This window comes from Hypanus sabinus, chromosome 22 (assembly GCF_030144855.1).
Source record: "Hypanus sabinus isolate sHypSab1 chromosome 22, sHypSab1.hap1, whole genome shotgun sequence".
Lineage (NCBI taxonomy): Eukaryota > Metazoa > Chordata > Chondrichthyes > Myliobatiformes > Dasyatidae > Hypanus > Hypanus sabinus.
In genome coordinates this window covers 2,058,519-2,081,411 of record NC_082727.1, presented here as the reverse complement: position 1 = coordinate 2,081,411, position 22,893 = coordinate 2,058,519, and positions in this window count along the sequence as shown.

The window sequence follows — 22,893 nt, the reverse complement described above, 5'->3', positions numbered from 1 at the left end:
GTATTTTGGGTGAAGGAATATAAATAATATTAATTAATTTTCTAATGTTAAAAGATGAATAGCGATTTTTAATAAATCCAGTCTGATCTTCAGAAATGATTCGAGGTAATATATTTTCTAATCTACTAGCCAAAATTTTACTAAAAATCTTAAAATCCGTATTCAGCAAGGATATAGGCCGATAGGATGCACATTCAATAGGGTCTTTATCTTTTTTAAGAATTAAAGAAATAGAAGCTTCATAAAAAGATTGTGGCAATTTGCCTATAATTAACACATCTTTAAAAATTTTACAAAGCCAAGGAGAAAGTATAGAGGAAAAGGATTTTAAAAATTCTGCAGTATAACCATCTGGACCAGAAGCTTTACCGGAATTCATTGAAAAAATAGCCTTTTTTTATTTCAGTTTCCGTAATAGGTGTATCTAGGAATACACTATCCTCTACTGTTAATTTTGGAATATTCAATTTCCTTTAAATCCATCTATTATAGAAGAATCCTCAGCAAATTCTGATTGATGTAAGGAATTATAAAAATCTTGAAAGGCTTAATTTACCTCTTTATGGTTGATTGTCAGAGTGCCATCTTGTTTACGAATCCTAGTAATCTGTCGTTTAACCGAAGCAGTTTTCAATTGATTAGCCAATAATTTGCCAGACTTATCTCTATATACATAAAACTGGGTTCTAGATGTAATTAACTGATTTTCAATCGAAGAGGATAATAACAAACTATGCTCCATTTGAAGTTCCACTCTTTCTTTATAAAGTTCTTTGCTGGGGGTCACTGAATAAATCTTATCAATTGCTTTGATTGATTTTATCAACCAATGTTAATATTTTAGAATTAGTTCATTTCCTAACTCCAGCAGAGTATGAAATAATCTGTCCACGAATAAATGCTTTAAAAGTGTCCCATAAAATTCCACTAGAGATCTCTACTGTAGAATTTGTTGAGAAAAACAAATCAATTTGTTGTTTGATAAAATTAACAAAGTCTAAGTCCTGCAATAAAAGAGAGTTGAACCTCCAAGATTTAGCATTAATAGATGAATCCATTACCTTAATAGATAGCTTCCAAGGTGCATGATCAGAAATGGTGATAGAGTCATATTTACAATCGATAACATCTGTAAGTAAATGGTGATCAATGAAAAAGTAATCTATTCTTGAATAATTATGATAAACATGAGAAAAGTATGAAAACTCTTTGTCATTGGGGTGTAAAAAACGTCAAATTTTGAAAATTGCTGTATAAGTCATAAAGGAATTAATAAGATTTATTCGGAAGAGCTTGGGTGGGCTTGGCCTTACAAATGAGTTTGTTGATTCTGTTGGTGTCTGCTCCCCTCAGCCTGCTGCCCCAGCACACAACAGCAAACATGATAGCACTGGCCACCACAGCCTCGTAGAACATCCTCAGCATCTTCCGGCAGATGTTAAAGGACCTCAGTAGGAGGTAGGATTTATGAACATTTCAAGAGACATAATCTGATTAAGGATAGTCAGCATGGCTTTGTCAAGGGCAGGTCACACCTTATGAGCCTAATTGAATTCTTTGAGGAGGTAACAAAACACGCTGCTGAAGGTAGAGCAGTGGATGTAGTGTATATACAGTATGGGATTTCAGTAAGGGATTTGATAAGGTACCCAATGGAAGGCTCCTTCAGAAAGTAAGGATCCAAGGCAATCTTGCTTTGTGGATCCAGAATTGGCTTACCCACAGAAGGCAAAGAGTGGTTATAGATGGTTCGTATTCTGCATGGTGGATGGTAAACAGTGGTGTTCCACAGGGATCGGTTCTTTGTGATTTTTATAAATGACCTGGTTGAGAAAGTAGAAAGGTGGGTTAGTAAGTCAGAGGTATCTGTGGGGCAGCAATAGGGGCATCAAATGGACTGAGAAGTGGCAGATGGAGTTCAACCCAGATAAGTGTGAAGTGGTTCATTTTGGTAGGTCAAATATGAAGACAGAATATGAAGACAGAATATGAAGACAGAATATAAGGCTCTTGGCTCTTGGCATTATGGAGGATCAATGAGATCTTGGGGTCTGTGTCCAAAGGACACTCAAAATCTGTTTGACAATGTTGTTAAGAAGGCATACATTGAGATGGTCTTGATCAACCGTGGGAATGATTTCAAGAGCCATGAGGTAATGACACTGATCAGACCCCACTGATCAGACCCCACTTGGAGTACTGTGTACAGTTCTGGTCATCTCATTACAGGAAGGATTCTATAGAAAGAGCGCAGAGGAGATTACAAGGATGTTGCCTGGATTGGAGAGTATGCCTTATAAAACTGATTTGGTAAGTGCATTTAACTGTCATGTGATGGAAATGTATCGTGATTATACTGAGATTTAAATGGATGGTGCTAAGGAACCTGAAACAGGAGTGACAGGGTTTGGGGTGGCTATACCAGCAAAAGAAATTGCAATCAGCAGAAGAACATCTAATAAGTTAGGGGTGTATACAGTGGAGATGATGGCAGTGTTGGTTGTGTTGCGATAGGTGGAGAAAACTAAACTAGTCAAAGTGTTGATATGCTCAGATTCATCCTCAGTTCTAGCAAGTTTAAGGTCTTTTCACTCAAACAGTCGGCAAGATGTACTCTATGAAGTCCTTCAGTCAGTCACAAAAATTGCAAATCAGGGAGGTCAGGTAAAATTTCTTTGGGTTCCAGCACATGTAGGGTAAAGGGGAATGAGAGGGTGGATGAGTTGGCAAAGAGGGCGTTAAAGAAAGAAAATGTAGAAATGCACATTAGTATCAGTAAAGCAGAGGCTAAGTGTGTAATGTGGGAAAAAAATCAACCAAATGTGGAAAGGAAGGTGGGACAGGGAGGGGAAAGGGAGGCATTTATATCAAATACAAAAAGGTGTTGCAGGTACTATGGTTGGTAGTGGATACAGAAGAGAGGAAATTCTGTGGACTAGGTTAAGGCTGGGACACTGTACACTAAACAGAACATTGAAAATGATGGGGAAACACCAGACAGGACTGTGTGAGGAATGTCAGGAAGAGGAGTCAGTTGCAGGAAGTATGGGATACAGAGAGAGATTATGAGAATTAATCTAAGGGAATTGGGGGTGCAGGAATTCACATTAAAAGGGTTGCTGGGAATGGGTGAGGGAGCACAGGTTAGGGTATTTTTAGCTTTATTAAGGGGGACAGGGGTTTTTTATAGGTAATGGTGGATAAACAGGAATAGGGTACTAGAATGGCCAAAGATGGGAGGATAAAGTGTAGCTTACGGAATGTGTGTGTGTGCGATAGGGTGAAGGGTTTTAGAGTGTAAGTCTATTGCACACTCTGGAGCAGAAGGTGGCGGTAATGCAGCATTAAGGTGGGTGCCAACTGCCGTAAAACAAAACGGGGAGAGGGAGAGAGGGAGAGGGAGAGGGAGAGGGAGAGAGAGAGAGAGAGAGAGAGAGAGAGAAAATAGGTTGAGTGAAGTTGGCCTTTTCTCCTTGGAGTGACGGAGGATGAGGAATGACCTGATAGAAGTGTATAAGATGATGAGAGGCATTGATCATGTGGACAGTCAAAGGCTTTTTTCCTAGGGTTGAAATGGCTAACTCAAGGGGGCATAGTTTTAAGGAGCTTGGAAGTATGTACAAGGGGAATGTCAGAGGTAAGTTTTTCACAGAGAGTGGTGGATATGTGGAATGCACTGCCAGTGACAATGGTGGAGGCAGATATAATAGGGTCTTTTAAGAGACTCTTAGATAGGTACATGGAGCTTAGAAAAATAGAAGGCTATGTTGTAGGATAATTCCAGGCAGTTTCTAAAGTAAGTTACATGGTCAGCACAACATTGTGGGCCGAAGGGTCTGTAATGTGCTATAGATTTCTATGATTTTAGGAATCTAAGATTCTATGTTTCACACATAGCTTAACAAGCTATGACCCCATGGTATTGCAGGAAAGATTCCAGAATAGATAAAGCAGGAGGGAACGAGTGGAAATAAATGGAGGCTTTTCTGGTTGGCTGCCAGTGACTAGTGATGTTCCATAGGGGTCTTTTTGCATTATATGTCAATAATTTAGAAGATGGAATTGATGGCTTTTTTGCAAAGTTTGCATAGGATATTAAGATAGGTGGAAAATCAAGTAACATTGAGGAGGTAGAGAGGCTACAGAAGAACTTAGATTAGGAGAATGGGCAGAAAAGTGGCAGATGGAGCATAGTGTTGGGAAGTGTATGGTCATGCACTTTGGTAGAAGAAATGAAAGACGATTATTTCCTAAATGGAGAGAAAGTATGAAAAACGAAGACCCTTGGGACTTTGGAGTCCTTGTGCAGGATTCCCTAAAGACTGATTTGCAGGCTGAGTCTGTAGTGATGAAGGCAAATGCACTGTTAGAACTCATTTCAAGAGGACTAGAATATTAAAAACAAGGATGTAATGTTAAGGCTTTATAAAGCACTGGTGAGGCCTCGTTTGAAGTATTGTGAACACGAGGAAATCTGCAGATCAAATCTGGAAATTCAAGCAACACACAGAGACCCTGATGAAGGGTCTCGGCCCAAAACATCGACAGTGCTTCTCTTTATAGATGCTGCCTGGCCTGCTGTGTTCCATCAGCATTTTGAAGTATTGTGGGCAGTTTTGTGCCCCTTATCTTAAAAAGGATGCGATGATACAGGGAAGGTTCAAAACAGCTTCACAAAAATGAAGCGGTAAAGGGTTGAAGAAGAAATTTGATAGGCAAGGACTTTGGACTATGGAGGAAAAAGACTCAAATAATTTCTTTCAGATATACTGTATAAAGAGTAGAGGAGATATCAGAGTGCTTGAAAATGATGCTGGAAGCGTAGAAATGGGAGACAAAGAAATGCCAGATCTATTTGATAAATTTTTGCACTGTGCCAGTATGCCAGAAATTCAAGAGTGTCAGATGGTAGAAGTGAATGCAGTTGATATTACTCAGGAGAAGGTGCTGGGAAGCTCAATGGTCTGAAGCTAGATGTCACCTGGTTCTGAAAGAGTAAGCTGGAGACATTGTGGAAGAAGTAGCAATAAATTTTCAGGAATCACTACATTCAGGAATGATTCTGGAGGACTGGAAATTTCCAACTGCCACTTCATTCTATAAGGGAGGGAAGTAGAAGAAAAAGAAGTATAGGCCGGTTAGGCTGACCTCAGTTGGGAAGATTTTGGAGTCCATTGTTTCAGGAGAATGTGGTAAAATGATAAAATAATTCAGACGGCATGGTTTCCTCAAGGGGAAATTTTGACTAACAAATCTGTTGGATTTGTTTGAGGAAATAACAAGCAGGATTAACGATGGAGAGTCAGTAATGTTGTTACTGAGTTTTCAGAATGCCTTTGACAAGGTGCCTCTGCCCCCACACTTCTTCCCTCACCACCATCCTAGGCCCCAGACAGTCCTTTCAGGTGAGGCACCACTTCACCTGCAAGTCAGCTGGGGTGATATACTGTATCTGGTGTTCCCGATGTGGCCATTTATACATTGGGGAGACCCACCACAGACTGGGAGACCGTTTTGCCGAATACCGGCGCTCAGTCCTCCAGCAGTGGTGGGATCTCCCTGTGGCCACACACTTCAATTCCACAGACCACTCCCACTCCAACATGTCTGTCCATGGCCCCCTCTACCGTCAAGATGAGGCCACACGCAGGTCGATCTTTCGCCTAGGTAGCCTCCTACCTGCCGGCATGAACATTCAACTCACAGACCTCTGTTGATACCCCTGCACCTCCTCTTACCCAATCCCTATCTATAATTTTAGTCTGGTTCTCTTTCTTTCTCTTTCCTCCCCCTCGCTATAATCTCCCCCCAGCCGTATCTTTCTTTCTCTTTTATTTCCCATAATTCTCCACCTTCCCCCAGCCCATTTCCCTTCAGCCTATCACTTTGTGGTGAACTACATATACCTGTCTGGACACGCCCCCTGCTGACTGCTCCTGTGGCTCCTCCCACAGACCCCGGTATAAAGGCGATCAAGGCCTGAGCCCAGCCTCTCATTCTCCAGGATGTAGTATGGTGGTCACTCACTGCTTGTTCCTTCTTCCAGTCAATAAAAGCCGATATCTCGCCTTACGTCTCAGAGTGAGTTATTGATGGTGCATCACACTTCCCAGCTCTCTACTTCATCCCTCCCCCCACTTCTTATCCCCCCTCGACCATCCCATGTTACTTCATTCCTGATTAAGGGTTTTGGCCCAAAACGTTGTCACCACCTCCTCCCATAAATGCTGTCTGGCCTGCTGAGTTCTGCCAGCATTTTGTGTTTTTTATTTATTTCCAGCATCTGCAGATTCACTCGTGTTGCCTTGTGGATGACAGAATTGATGGCTTTGTGGTATATAAGGTGATGAGAGGCATTGATGATCATGTGGATAGTCAGAGGTTTTTTCCCAGGGCTGAAATGGAGCCCTGAGCCCTGTGCATGAGAGGCACAGTTTTATGGTGCTTAGCAGTAGATACACAGGAGATGTCAGGGATAAGTTTTAATGCCGAAACTGGTGAGTGTGTGGAATAGGCTGCTGGCAATGGTGGTGGAGGTGGATATGACAGGGTCTTTTAAGAGAGTCCTGGATAGGTACATGGAGCTTAGAAAAATAGAAGGCTATGGGTTAGGTAATTTCTAAAGTAAGTACATGTTCGACACTGCATTGTGGGCCAAAGGGCCTGTATTGTGCTGTAGGTTTTCTATGTTTCTATGGCCAGAGGTAGGTGAAGGGGCAGGTAGTTTTGAGAAAGCTGGGAGTCGGCAGAAAGACTTAGACAGATAGGGAGAATTAGCAAAGAAGTGAAAGATGGAATACATTGTTGGGAAATACACAGTCATGTACTTTGGAAGAAGGAATAAAGGGAAACACTATTTTCCTATTGGATAGACACTTAACCTGAGGTGCTAAGTGGGCGTCCTTGTGCAGGATTCCCTAAAGGTTAATTTGCAGTGTTAAGCAAGGTAAAGGTAATGGCATTAATTTCAAGAGGACTAGAACGTAAAAGCAATGATATAATGCTGAGGCTTTATAAGGCATTAGTCAGATTGATGTGAATTATGTACTCCCTTTTAAGGGATTTCAATATCTACCATGCTAAAAAATGTCAAACTGAAAGAAATGGGTCAAAATTCAGGGGTAATCGTTGTTTATGGAACATTTTAGGAGGATGTGAATTAGGGTCATCTAATGTTAGAGTAGTGCTGTTGGAGCAGTTCTTTAAGCCATCAGATAAACTTACTTGTAATAATGTCATATCGATCTGGAAGCACCCTGGTGGACTGGGCAATATTTTCTTATTTTGCTCAAATCATTCAACTCACTAATGTTTACAGGATCTTCCTCCATTTAAGGTCATATTTTATACATAAGGGCATCTTTTTAAAGATTGACAGATCACTCTTTGGTGTCAACAGCCCTTGTCAATCAATATCCATTACTGGAACAAGCTTTCAACCTGGAAAGCTGTTTTATAACTTATAATCTTTGTATTATTCTGCAATTTGACTGTGATCCAGATCAACTTGATTAAAGCACAATACAGGCCCTTCAGCCCACAAAGTTGTGCCGAAAACATCCCGACCTTAGAAATGACTAGCCTTACGTATAGCCCTCTATTTTACTAAGCTCCATGTACCTATCTAAAAGCCTCTTAAAAGACGCTATCGTATCTGCCTTCACTACTGTTGCCAACAGCCCATACTACGCACTCACCTCTCTCTGAGTAAAAAACTTACTCCTGACATCTCCTCTGTACCTACTCCCCAGCACATTAAATCTGTGTCCTCTTGTGGCAACCATTTCAGCCCTGGAAAAATGCCTCTGACTATCTGCACGATCAATGCCTCTCATCATCTTGTACACCTCTATCAGGTCACCTCTCATCCTCCTTCACACCAAGGAGAAAAGGCCGAGTTCATTCAACTTATTCTTGCATGGGGCACCATATCAAATGCCTTGCAGAAATCCATATACACTACATCTACTGCTCTTCCTTCATCAATGTGTTTAGTCACATCCTCAAAAAATTCAATATAAGGCACGACCTGCCCTTTAAAAAGCCATGCTGACTACTCCTAATCATATTATACCTCTCCAAATATTCGTAAATCCTGCTTCTCAGGATCTTCTCCATCAACTTACCAACCACTGAGGTAAGACTCACTGGTCTATAACTTCCTGGGCTATCTCTACTCCCTTTCTTGAATAACGTCTGCAATTTTCCAATCCGCGTGAACTTTTCCTGTTCCTATTGATTATGCAAATATCATTGCCAGAGGCTCAGCAATCTCCTCCCTCGCCTCCCACAGTAGCCTGGGGTACATTTCATCCGGTCCCAATGACTTATCCAACTTGATGCTTTCCAAAAGTTCCAGCACATCCTCATTCTTAATATCTACATGCTCAAGCTTTTCAGTCTGCTGCAAGTCATCTCTACAATCACTAAGATCCTTTTCCATAGTGAATACTGAAGCAAAGTATTCATTAAGTACCTCTGCTATTTCCTCCAGTTCCATACACCCTTTCCCACTGTCACATTCAATAGGTCCTATTCTTTCATGCCTTATCCTCTTGCTCTTCACATACTTCTAGAATGCCTTGGGGTTTTCCTTATTTCTGTCCACCAAGGCTCTCCTAATTTCCTTCTTAATCTCCTTCCTAGTAGCCTTATAATCTTCTAGATCTCCATCATTACCTAGCTCTCTGAACCTTTTGTGAGTTTTTCTTTTCTTTTTGACTAGATTTATTACAGCCTTTGTACACCACAGTTCCTGTACCCTACCATAACTTCCCTGTCTCATTGGAACGTACCTGTTCAGAACTCCACACAAATATCCCCTGAATATTTGCCACATTTCTTGCTTACTTTTCGCTGAGAACATGTTTCCAACTTAAGCCTCCAATTTCCTGCCTGATAGCCTCATAATTCCCCTTACTCCAATTAAACACTTTTCTAGCTTGTCTGTTCCTATCTCTCTCCAATGCTACAGTAAAGGAGAAAGAATTATGATCTCTATCTCCAAAATGCTCTCCCACTGAGAGATCTGACACCTAACTGGGTTCATTTCCCAATACAAGATCAAGTACAGCCTCTCCTCTTGTAGGCTTATCTCCATACTGTGTCAAGAAACCTTCCTGAACACACCTAACAGACTCCACCCCATCTAAACTCCTTGCTCTAGGGAGGTGCCAATCAATATTTGGGGATATATCAGGGGCTACGCTCCCATCACAACATCATTATTACACCTTTCCAGGATCTGTTTCCCATCTGTTCCCTGATATCCCTGTTACTGTTAGGTGGCCTATAAAAAACACTCAGTAAAGTTATTGACCCCTTCCTGTTCCTAATCTCTACCCACAGAGACTCCGTAGACAATCCCTCCATGATGTTCACCTTTTCTTCAGCCGTGACACTATCTCTGATCAACAGTGTCATGCTCCCACCTCTTTTGCCTCCCTCCCTGTCCTTTCTGAAACATCTAATACCCGGCACTTGAAGTAACCAATCCTGTCCCTGAGCCATCCAAGTCTTTGTAATGGCCACCATATCATATCTGCAAGTAGTGATCCACACTCTAAGCTCATCCACTTTGTTCACAACACTCCTTGCATTAAAATAGCCTTCGGTCTGAGCGTGTTCCTTCTCTATCACCTGCCTATGCTTCCTCTCGCACTGTCTACAAGCTTTCTCTATTTGTAAGCTAACCTCCTCTTCCCCATTTTCTTCGATTCGGTTCCCACCCCCCAACATTTCTGAGGAAAGATACACAGTGAATTGTTCACATCAGTTTGGGGTGGTCCAGGGGTTCAGACAGACATCCGCCAGCTGGGTAACTGCCTGTGGAACACAGCAGGCCAGGCAGCATCTATAAGGAGAAGCAACCTGAGTTTGGATTCATTTTGACAGTAGAGGAGGCCATGGATAGACATATCAGAATGGGACTGGGACGTGGAATTAAAATGTGTAGCCACTGGGAGATCCTGCTTTCTCTGGTGGACCGAGTGTAGATGTTCAGTGAAACGGTCTCCCAGTCTGCGTCGGGTCTCACCAATATATAAAAGGATATCCACGTCCCATTCCCATTCTGATATGTCTATCCATGGCCTCCTCTACTGTCAAAATGAATCCAAACTCAGGTTGGAGGAACAACACCTTATATTCCATCTGGGTAGCCTCCAACCTGATGGCATGAACATTGACTTCTCTAATTTCTGTTAATTCCCCTCCTCCCCTTCTTACCCCATCCCTGAATATTTAGTTGTTTTATTTTTCTCTCTCTGCCCATCACTCGACCTGTTCTCCATCTCCCTTTGGTGCATCCCCCCCCCCTTCTTTCTCCCGAGGCCTCCCGTCCCATGATCCTTTCCCTTCTCCAGCTCTATTTAACTTTCGCTAATCACCTTTCCAGCTCTTTCTTTTTAAATCTTTTTATTAATTTTAAACAAACATAAATGAAACATGAATACAAGGTATTTGAGAGTACATAATTAATAATTTAAATAGACATTCAGATATACAATAATAAAAATATATAACCTCCCAAACTCAGAACATTAATGAACAAAGAAGCAAAATGAAAAAAAAGAAAGACCCCAAAAAAAATAAAAAAAGAACAAAAAAAAACTAACCAACATGGGCCATTGAATAATATTACATACATATACAGTAGTGCCAATAACTCCGAACCTCCATCCAAATAATTAAGGATAATATAAGTAAGGTTTAGGAAAAGACAATTCAACTCAATGAAAATGCTGAATAAATGGTCTCCAAGTTTCTTCAAATTTAACTGAAGGATCAAAAACCACACTTCTAATTTTTTCTAAACTCAAACAAGAGATAGTTTGAGAAAACCACTGAAATACAGTTGGAGGATTAATTTCTTTCCAATTCAATAAAATAGATCTTCTAGCCATTAATGTAACAAATGCAATCATTTGTTGAGATGAAGCGGATAAACGGTTATTATCCATCATTGGTAAACCGAAAATTGCAGTAAAAGGATGCGGTTGAAAATTGATATTTAAAACTCTTGAAATAATATTGAAAATATCTTTCCAATAATTTTGTAAACAAGGACAAGAGCAGAACATATGAGTCAATGAATGACATCTATCGCAGGTTGAATTAAGATGAGAATAAAATCGAGCCAGTTTATCCTTAGACATATGAGCTCTATGTACAACCTTAAATTGTATTAGGGCATGTTTAGCACAAATAGAGGACGAATTTACCAATAATAGAATTTTTTCCCATTGCTCAGTAGATATAGGACAATGCAACTCTTCTTGCCATTCCTTCTTAATTTTTTCTGATACATCTGACTGTAAATTCATGATCATCTTATAAATGATGGCTACTAAACCCTTTTGATAAGGATTAAGGGCTAAAATTCTTTCTGTAATGTCCAATGGACATTCTTTCGTAAAAGACTGTACCTCATTATACAAAAAATTTCTAACTTGCAAATATCTAAAAAAATGGGTTTTAGGTAAATTATATTTATTAGATAGCTGTTCAAAGGACATAATGTTATCATCCAGAAACAGATCTCGAAAACATGTTATACCCTTTGTTTTCCATAAAAGAAAAGCTTGATACATAGATGAAGGCCGAAAAAAATAATTAGATATTATAGGACATTGTAACGTTCTCCTTCGCGTGTAACGAAACGCTGAATTAAATGTCGAGATAAACCACAGTCAATAAGAACCAGATCGCAGTAAGATTAACCATTTACTGTTCACTCTTCACATTAACATATGGTGAAAACTGTTGATAAAACAATACAAGATTGATACAGTATTTGTTCCTTCCTTAATATCACATTTCAATTGTAAATACTTGGCAAAGGTGACTATAACTACATTACACTAAGGTGCAGTATACAGGCAGAGTTTACAGGCACCATTGACTACTTTAAATACACTTCCATGCAAACTATCCGCAACTCTTTAACTAACGAAAGCATAAACATTATCGACCGTCGTTACTTCTAACAGGATCGGCATTAACATCTTAGTTCAATATATCGATTATCTATTAACTTACAGCGTTGCTCTCACTGTGATTTCTCATGCCTGCAAAACAACTTCTGCTCAGGTGTGCCTCGTGGTAAGCCCCCACCCTCGCGCTAATTTCAAACCGGTACTTTCCCACAAGACGCGGCGAAACCGGATGTGACGTCATCGCATGCCGATATATTTTACATGCAATGAATATACTTTAAACACTTCTAATTCTAACTAGAAAATACTATCGAATGAATTACTAAGCAAAAATATTATAAACTAAATAACTGTCGTAAAGACAGCACAGACATGATAAAATAAATTTATTCAAATCAAAAAATTTACAAAATTGAAACCAAGTTCGTAATGTATATCTGACTATAGGATTGGTTATCTGTTTATTCAATTTGAATAAAGAGAAAGGAAGTGAAGGTCCTAAGACTGAAATCAGTGAAAAATCTTGCACAGATTTACATTCCAAATTTACCCATTGTGGGCAAGTAGCTATAGTCAATTCTTGTGTCCAGAATATTAAATACCGTATATTAACTGCCCAATAGTAAAATCATAAGTTTGGTAAAGCCAAGCCGCCCTCCTTCTTAGGCTTCTGTAAATATTTTTTGCCCAATCTAGGATTTTTGTTCTGCCACAAGTAAGAAGATATTTTAGAGTCAATAGTATCAAAAAAAGCTTTAGGAATAAAAATTGGTAATGCTTGAAATAAATATAAGAATTTAGGTAATATCATCATCTTAATAGCATTAACTCTATCAACCAATGACAAAGATAGTGGAGACCACCTAATTGCAAGTTGCTTAATTTGATCAATTAAAGGTAAAAAGTTAACCTTAAATAAATCTTTATGTTTTTAGTAATTTTAATACCTAGGTAAGTAAAATAATCTGTAACAATTTTATATGGTAAATGTTTATAAATTGGAACTTGCATATTTAATGGAAATAGTTGACTCTTGTTAAAATTCAATTTATAACCAGAAATATTACTAAATTGAGCAAGCAAAGATGAAATAGCAGGGATAGATCTTTCAGGGTCAGATATATATAGTAACAAATCATCAGCATATAATGATACTTTATACGTCCTCTCCCCACGGGTAATACCCAGAATATTAAGTGATTCATGAATAGCTATAGCCAACGGTTCTAAAGTGATGTCAAGTAATAAAGGACTTAAAGGGCGCCTTGCACCACAAAATAGCTGAAAAAAGGAGATCTTTGATTATTGGTAAAAACCAAAGCTATGGTATATTAATTTATGGGATATTAATTTAATCCATTATATAAATTTTGAACTAAAATTAAATTGTTGCATTGTAGTAAATAAATATGGCCATTCAACTCTATCAAATGCTTTTTCAGCATCTAAAGAAATAACACATTTTAGATGAAGAAGTATAAATAAATATTAATTAATTTTCTAATGTTAAAAGATGAATAATGATTTTTAATATTAATTAATTTTCTAATGTTAAAAGATGAATAATGATTTTTAATAAATCCAGTCTGATCTTCAGAAATAATTTGAGGTAATATATTTTCTAATCTAATAGCCAAAATTTTACTGAAAATCTTAAAATCCGTATTTAACTAGGATATAGGCCAATAGGATGTACATTCAGTAGGGTCTTTATCTTTTTTAAGAATTAAAGAAATAGAAGCTTCATAAAAAGATTGTGGTAATTTACCTACACTTAATGCATCTTTAAAAATTTTACAAAGCCAAGGAGAAAGTATAGAAGAAAAAGATTTAAAAAATTCTATGGAAAAACCATCTGGACCAGAAGCTTTACCAGAATTCATTGAAAAAATAGCCTTTTCTATTTCAGACTCCGTAATAGGTGTATCTAAAATTATGTTATCCTCAACAGTTACTTTTGGAATATTCAATTTCCTTAAAAATTAATTTATTATAGAAGAGTCCTTAGTGAATTCTGATTGATATAAGGAGTTATAAAAATCTTGAAAGGCTCTATTTATCTCTTTATGGTTGATCGTCAGAGTACCATCTTGTTTACGAATCCTAGTAATCTGTCGTTTATCCGAAACAATTTTCAATTGGTTAGCCAGTAATTTACCAGACTTATCTCCATACATATAGAATTGGGTTTTTGATTTAATTAACTGACTTTCAATTGAAGAGGATAATAAGAAACTATGTTCCATTTGAAGTTCCACTCTTTCTTTATAAAGTTCTTTGCTAGGAGTCATTAAATAAATCTTATCAATTGCTTTGATTTTATCAACTAATGTTAATATTTTAGAATTAGTTCGTTTCCTAGCTCCAGCAGAGTATGAAATAATCTGTCCACGAATATATGCTTTAAAAGTATCCCACAAAATTCCACCAGAGATCTCTGCTGTCGAATTTGTTGAGAAAAGCAAATCAATTTGTTGTTTAATAAAGTTAACAAAGTCTAAATCCTGCAATAAAATAGGATTAAACCTCCAAAATTTAGCATTGATATATGAATCCGTTATTTTAATAGATAACTTCAGAGGTGCATGATCAGATATGGTAAACAGTAACATCTGTGAGTAAATGGTGATCAATGAAAAAGTAATCAATTCTTGAGAAATTATGATAGACATGGGAAAAGTATGAAAACTCTTTGTCATTAGGGTGTAGAAAACACCAAATTTCACAAATAGCTGAATCAATCATAAAAGAGTTAATAAGAGAAGCCGATTTATTCAGAAGAGTTTGGGTGGGCTTGGATCTATCCATCTCAGGGTTTAAACAACAGTTAAAATCCCTACCCATTATCAGTTTATATTGATTCAGATTAGGAAAGGATGTAAATAAGCATTTAAAAAATTCAGGACAAACAGTATTTGGAGCATAAACATTAACTAAAACAACGTTTTGATTAAAAAGTAGACCAGTAATAATCAAAAATCTACCTTGTGGATCTGAAATTGTTTCATGATGTATAAAAGAAGTTGATGAGTATATAAAAATAGAAACACCTCTTACTATGGCTTGCGAATTTGAGTGATACTGTTGACCCTTCCAAAACCTAAAAAAACGTTGACTATCCACCTTCCTTACATGAGTCTCCTGCACAAAAATAACATTGGCATTCATTCTATGGAATACTTTGAATATTTTTTTCCATTTGATCGGATGATTTAAACCATTAGTATTCCAAGAAACAAAATTAATAATCCTATCCATATTGACAATGTTTATTACAGTTAACACATAAGTTTTTAAAAAAAGTGAACTCATGAACCCAGAAGAAGGAAATGAGTTCAAGGAGAAACTGGAAACCTTTCCAGCTCTTAGCTTCATCCCACCACCTCCAGTCTTCTCCTATCATTTTGCATTTCCCCCTCCCCCCACTACTTTCAAATCTCTTAGTATCTCTCCTTTCAGTTAGTCCTGACGAAGGGTCTCGGCCCAAAACATCGACAGTGCTTCTCCTTATAGATGCTGCCTGGCCTGCTGTGGTCCACCAGCATTTTGTGTGTGTTGTTTGAATTTCCAGCATCTGCAGATTTCCTCGTGTTTGTTCTAATCACAGCCTGATCTTTTCACTCTTACTCCTCTTGTTTATTCAAATACTTGCATATATCTACCTTGCTTGGCCCTATCAATTTGTAATGAGTATTTGCATTTAGCCTCAGCCTCTTGCTATCCTATTTTTCAGCGTCCCCTTGTCTGAGATTAAATAACTTTTGTATTCACTGTCACAGTTCATGGTAAATAGAAAATGGAATTACGGTAACTTAGTGATAGTCACTGAAGCAACAAGCCAGATCAGAATCATAGTGTTAAAGAGCCCTTTGGTCCAACTCGTTAATGCAAACCAAACTAACTACCTGAGCTAATCCCATTTATCTACATTTGGACCATATTACTCTATACCACAGGTTCCCAATCTTTTTATGCCATGGAACGTGAGGTTAACCAAGGTGTTCATGGACCCCTTGTTGGGAACCCCTACAACTGTTCCTATTCATGTACCTGCCAAAATGTCTTTTAAAATTTATAATTGTACAAAACTCTACCTCTTCTACTTATCATTGTCAAAGGCAAGCAAAGTCAAACAAAGTCCATACAACATAAAGACAAGCGATTCTCCAAATGCTAGAAATCCAGAGTAATATACTGAAGTAACATAGTAGGCCAGGCAGCATCAATAGAAAGGAATAAACCATTATTGAGACCCTCCATGTTTGTTTGTGCCATGACTTTCACTGATGCCTAGTCAAATTTGTACCCCTCTTGATCTTCATGGGTAGAGACTAGGGAGAGTCTTCATGCCGCTTTACAGCCAGTTGATGTTCCAGGATCCCTATGAATATTTTTCTCCAATGTTGTAGATGCAAACATGCAACATGCAAGAGAATTCCTAGAAATGGTTTTCCATGTAAACAAACATCTGGAGCTCAATCCTATTTATGAGCAAAAGCGCACAAAATTCCAGACAACTGCACACGTAAAAATCAACCACAAAATTTCCTCCCCACATCACAATTGTTTCCCAAATGATGACCAGTCAGTTGATTAATAAGTATATAAAAGACAAGCATTCAGAGCACGCACTCACTACAATTAACAGCGATGATGTATCCTTGTATGGTGAGAAAACATTTGCAAGTAACTTTGCAATGATGCATTGATAAATTGGGAGTAATTATGTGGTAATGCAGCTGACTTCATCATGACTTAAAGGCTGTTATATTATTCAATGGGAAGTAATAGAGATTGTGTCCAGGATTTCCACTCTGTACACCCTTCCAATTGATAACCTATGTTCAGATAACAAATACTGGAAAGGTATACTTCAAGGTGCCATGCAAATAATGTCATTCACAGACACTTCTTTCTCAAAACAATTATCCATGTCTTTGAACATTACGTTTGAAACCATTGTCAGGGAAATTTGTTTTAAATGTTCCCCAAACTTGATGCCAGAATCAAGTGATTATTAAATGAAGCCAATAAGTAATTCTGTGATCAGAAAAATGAGTCTCTGGAGGACAATTAGACAATTTCTATAAATTTGTGAGTGTAGTCATTAAAGAAATATATTTAATAACAAATGACAATTATTTCAGTTTGTTGAATTATTATCGTCCTTCTTTAAAACCATTAAAACAATTTCTTTAAAATGCCTCCCTTCAGTTTGTCAGTTCTGCCACTCCAGTTGTCCATATATCTATCTAGTCATTGCCTTCTAGGTGCTGATATGCAGCAGCAAAGCTAATCTTTGTAACTGGCTTTATCTGAGTCTTCAAAACTTCAAAGCATCCATGATAAATTATGTTAATCACAAACAAAAAACAAACTTCAAATGAAAACAAGAACGTGGTACATTTAGATTAATTGCAGAGAACATGGAATTTCAATGCTTTGCAATTAAAAAGGATCCAACCATCTGTCTCTATAATGCTTTTCTGAACAGTGCTTTAAAAGAACTTTCATATAACATTCAGCACATTTCAGAGGGATATGAATTAGATTCACCTAATTTTAGAGTAGCGCTTTAGGTCATCCGATAAACTTGCTTGTAATATTATGTCATATTGCTCTTTGGAAGCATCCTGGTGATCAAGGTGATATTTTATTATTTTGTCAAAATCACTCAACAAATTGATGTTTATAATATCTTCACACACTTACCTTCATACCTTTCCAGAGCTCTGTTCCATAAATGAGTGTGAAAGAATGCTTACTGCATTACTGTTAGTCATTAGCTTGTGTGTAGAACTTATTGACATTTGATAATTGCCTTAGATCTGTTATTTCCTTCGCTAGTGTGTAAGGGTAAGATTAGTAATAGTTATGAAGCATATCTTCAGAAAAGAGAACCCTCTTAGTGAGCCTAAATACATTACAATAACGTTTTGACATTATTGTTTTGACAATAATGTCTTGACGAAGGGTCTCGGCCCGAAACTTCAACCGTGCTTCTCCTTATCGATGCTGCCTGGCCTGCTGTGTTCCACCAGCATTTTGTGTGTATTGTTTGAATTTCCAGCATCTGCAGATTTCCTCGTGTTTGCACAATAATGTTTTACATTTATTAGGATTCTGGAGTTTAAACACTGATACACTCATATAGGGTTATTGAAGAAAGAAATTGAATCATTTCTGCAGTTACTGAAGTGACACCCAGGCCGGGACCTGATTCATAGATTATACATCATTGAGACAGGCCATTCAGGCCAACTTGTCAATAAAAACCAATCTACCTGCCGGAGCTAGTACTATTTGTCTATGTTTGACTCATATAACCCTTCTTACTTATATACTTGCCAATTTTTAAAAAAATATAATAATGCGGATGCAATAGGGTCTTTTAAGAAGCTCCTGGATAGGTACATGGAACTGAGAAAAATAGACGGCTATGGGTAACTATGGGTAATTTCTAAATTAGGTATGTGTTCAGTTCAGCATTGTGCGCCGAAGGGCCTGTATTGTGGTTGTAGGTTTTCTATGTTCTAGTACCCACCACTTCCTCTGACACTCTTAATCCATGTACGTACGTGTTCTTTTCTTCCCTTGTACTAGCTCAATATACTGTTGTGGTGAATGGCATACAAAACAGTTTTTCACTATACCTCACTACATCTGACAATAATAAACCAATCTGCTAGATTACAGTTTAATTCTGTTCTTCTCTCTCTGTATATACCTTTTGACCAGCTGGAGCAATTCCTAACATTTTCTTTTAACATTATAATGTTAACATTTTTAACATTATCCGGAGTCCACACTACACCGGATAATTTTGAAAATGCCGGTTTTGCATAAAAACGATAGGTGTCCACACTATGTGTTTTTAAAACTATCTCTATCCACATTGAAACGGAGATTTTGGTGAATCGCCTCCTCCTGTGCAACTACTGAAAACAAGCAATGTTTGGTGTTGAATCTCGTTTGTGGAGCATAGGAGCATAGATGTCTTGCTAAATAATATAGAGTCTTGTTGGGAACATGTTGGGAGTATAGTATGCAATCAGTAATGACCTTTCCAAAATTTGTGAATGACCTGATGAATCTCCATCATTTTTTTTAAAGTATGCAGATCAGATTGTTCTGCTTGGAGCCAGTTTGCATCCAATGGGTTGATTTGTCTCCTACTGTGTTTTAATAAGTAACTAAATTAATAACCATTGCTTCTTTTCTGTCAATGAAATAGTTATCTGCTCATTCATATTCTGCTGCAGGGTCTGACTTTTTTCATTTTGTCTGATTATACAATGAAGTTTTACATTTTATTATCATTTTGATTATTATTTCTTTTTTTGTAATTTATTTTTTATCGAAGTTCATTATCAAACAAACATTTCCATAAGATGTATTTCAGACATTGTACATATATATCATATAATCATATATATCACAAACCTCCACAAAGCATTTATCTGAGGTATACACTTATAGAAAAGAGCGGAAAGAAAAAACAAGCAAGAAGAAAAAACTATGTACAAGTAGGGAGTGATCCTTTTTACAACATATTCATTGATTTGTGAGATTAAAATCAAACCTATGAGGCATTATGTAGTTAAACCAATTTTCCCAGTATGAATCAAATTGTTCCAGCTTATGATTAACAGATGCTGTTATCTTCTCCATTTTGTAAATGTCCATTGTAATTTTCATCCATGTATTTAAAGTTGGGCTCTCCTGTGATAACCATTTCCTAGTAAGAGCCTTTTTATCAGCCACCAACCGTATATTCATTAAATATTTATCTCTTTTCAACCATTCTTGAGGTGTATATCCAAAATATATGGTCTTACTCTCTAAGGGTATTTCACATCTAAATATGTTTTGTAGGGCATTGTGTACCCCCACCAATAGTTTTTGATTACAGGGCAGTCCCAAGAAATTTCTCCAGCAAACAGGGAGGTTACTATCATAATGGGATTTATGAGAGGGTGTAAGAAAATATCATATCAAGTTTTCCATCCAAACTCCCTCCATTTCTGTGAATTGGTACACTTCCATTGATACCTCCATATTATTGTCCATTCTTCCTCAGATATAATTATCCCTCCTTCCTTCTCCCATTTTGTTTTAATGTATGAAGTCAAATGTGTTTTAAGATTTGACAACCCCTTATACATGCTTGAAATGATTCTACTACTGTTATCTTAATTATATGCTTTTCTAAATAGCTCTATCAAGCATGTACTTGCCTTGATTACATTTTTAAGCATCTTATTAACATATTGTTGCATCTGTAAATACTGATAAAAATCTTGTTTTTCTAATAAGTGTTTCTCTTCAAGCATTTCAAAACTGAACAGTGTTCCTTCTTTCATTATGTTGCAAAGAACTGTTATTCCTTTAGCTGTCCAGTCCTTAAATCTAGCATCCAATTTATTTGGTGTAAAATCTGAGTCATATGCACACCATTTAAGAATTGCAATATCTCCCTCTAGATTATATTCTTTTATATTAATTTTCCATATTTTAAGAGTCATTGATAAGCCATGGGTTATCAATAGTATTTATGTACCTTTGCAGGTTGTTATCAGACAAAATTGCTTGTATGGGGATGGGAAGTACCCGCTCCTCAATGTTTTTCCATTGAGCCTTATATGATGGGGCACCAACATATTACAGCTCTCAACTGTGCTGCAAAATAATAATCTCTAAGAGAAGGTAGGCCCCATCCCCCCTTTTCCTTTGCTAATTGCAAAGTTTTGAGATGAACTCTAGGCCTTTTACCCTGCCAAATATACCTTGATAACATCTTGTTCCATTCATTGAATTGATTTTGATTAATCTCCGTTGGTTGGGTCTGAAAGAGATATAACAGTCTGGGCAGTTTATTCATTTTAATAGACTCAATCCTTGAACTGAGACTGAAAAAAAGGAATCAGGTTCCATCTTGCAATATCTTCCTTAATTTTTTATATAAAGGCTGATAATTACATTCTGATAATTTTGCCAAATCTTTTGGCATAATGATGATAATTGACCATATTGTTCAAAGGACAAGGTAGTCCCTGCAGAAAGCTGAGAGGGGTAGGGAGGGAAAGAAGTGCTTGGTGGTGGGGTCCTGTTGAAGGTGGCAGAAGTTGCGGAGGATAGTGTGTTGGATCCGGAGGCTGGTGGTGTGGTAGAGGAGAACAAGGGGAACCCTGTCCCTGTTGTGGTGACGGGAGGATGAGTTAAGGGCTGAAGTGCGGGAAGTGGAGGACATGCGGGAGAGGGCATCTTTGATGACACCAGAAGGGAAACCACGATCCTGAAAGAAAGAGGGTGAGAAGTCCTTGAACGGAAAGCCTCATCCTGGGAGCAGATGCGGCAGAGACGGAGGAACTGGGAATAGGGAATGGCATTTTTGCATTGGGCAGAGTGGGAAGAGGTATGGTCAAGATAGTTATGGGAGTCAATGGGTTTGTAGAAGATGTCAGTGGATAGTCTGTCTCCAGAGAGGGAGACCAAGAGATCAAGAAAAGGGAGAGAAGCGTCCGAGATGGACCAAGTGAATTTAAGGGCTGGGTGAAAGTTAGAGGCAAAGTTGATGAAATTGACGAGCTCAGCATGGGTGCAGGAAGCAGCACCAATGTAGTCATCAATGTAGCGAAGGAAAAGTTGGGGAGTGGTTCCAATATAGATTTGGAGCATAGACTGTTCCACATAACCCACAAAGAGGCAGGCATAGCTGGGGCCCGTGCAAGTGCCCATGACTACGCCCTTGATCTGGAGAAAGTGGGAAGAACCAAAGGAGAAGTTATTGAGAGTTAGAACAAGCTCCGCCAGCCGGAGGAGTGTGGTGGTGCTGGGGAACTGGTGGGGTCTGTTATCCAAAAAGTAGTGGAGGGTTTTGAGGGCTTCTTGATAGTGGAAACCTAGATGCAGTGCACATGATAGTCAACAAGTACTGACAACCAGTTTGTGTCTTTGGTAATGGACCCACACAATCTATAATAATTTTAGAAAACGGTTCACCAAATTCTGGAATAGGTTGCAATGGAGCCACTTGTGTAGCTTGATTTGGTTTACCCACAATTTGACAAGTATGGCACATTCTACAAAACATCACCATATCTTTTCTTAAACCAGTCCAGTAAAAATGTTTTAAAATCTTGTCCACAGTTTTCCTCACCCCTTGATGTCCACCTAAGGGCACATTATGAGCTAAAGTTAAAATCTCATTTCAATAAACTTTAGGGACAACTACCTGGTAAACAATATTCAATTCATCACTTGCAGGAATTGCAGGTGATCTCCACTGCCTCATCAACACTCCTTTTTCAAAATAATATCCTACTGTCACCTTATCAATTTCACTATCTGGTAGAGCTTGTTCTCTTAATTTTATAATCTCAGGGTCTCTATTCTGCTCTGCTATCATTTCCTTCTGAGGCCGAGACAAATCTTCATGGTCAGACTTACTCCAAGAATCTTGTTCAAACAATGAAGGTAAGAAAGTTTCTGATGCATCCTCAAACCTCAAATCCTGAGTTAAACAGTCATGGGTAAAAACCTCATTTTGCACATCAATCTTTTTAACCATGGCTCAAGTTACAACACAGGAGGAATCTGTGTTAGAATCCATCCATGGTTCCTCTGGTTTTATTGTCAAATGTACTTCAGGAAAAACTTGTCCATCTGCCATGTCATTACCTAACAATAAAGAAATATCCTTCACAGGTAAGCTAGGCTGTAATCCTACTTTAACAAGTCCTGTAACTAACCCTGACTTTAAATTCACTTTATGCAGATGTACAGGCATAAGGGCACTCTCAACACCTTGTATATAATTTACCTCACCAGTATCAGACACTTCATTAAACTTTAACACACTATCATCAGTGATTGAGAAGCTCCAGTATCCCTAAGGATTTTTATTGGCACCGGAGTAGATCCTTCTTTCAAGGATACAAATCCTTAGACTCTAACA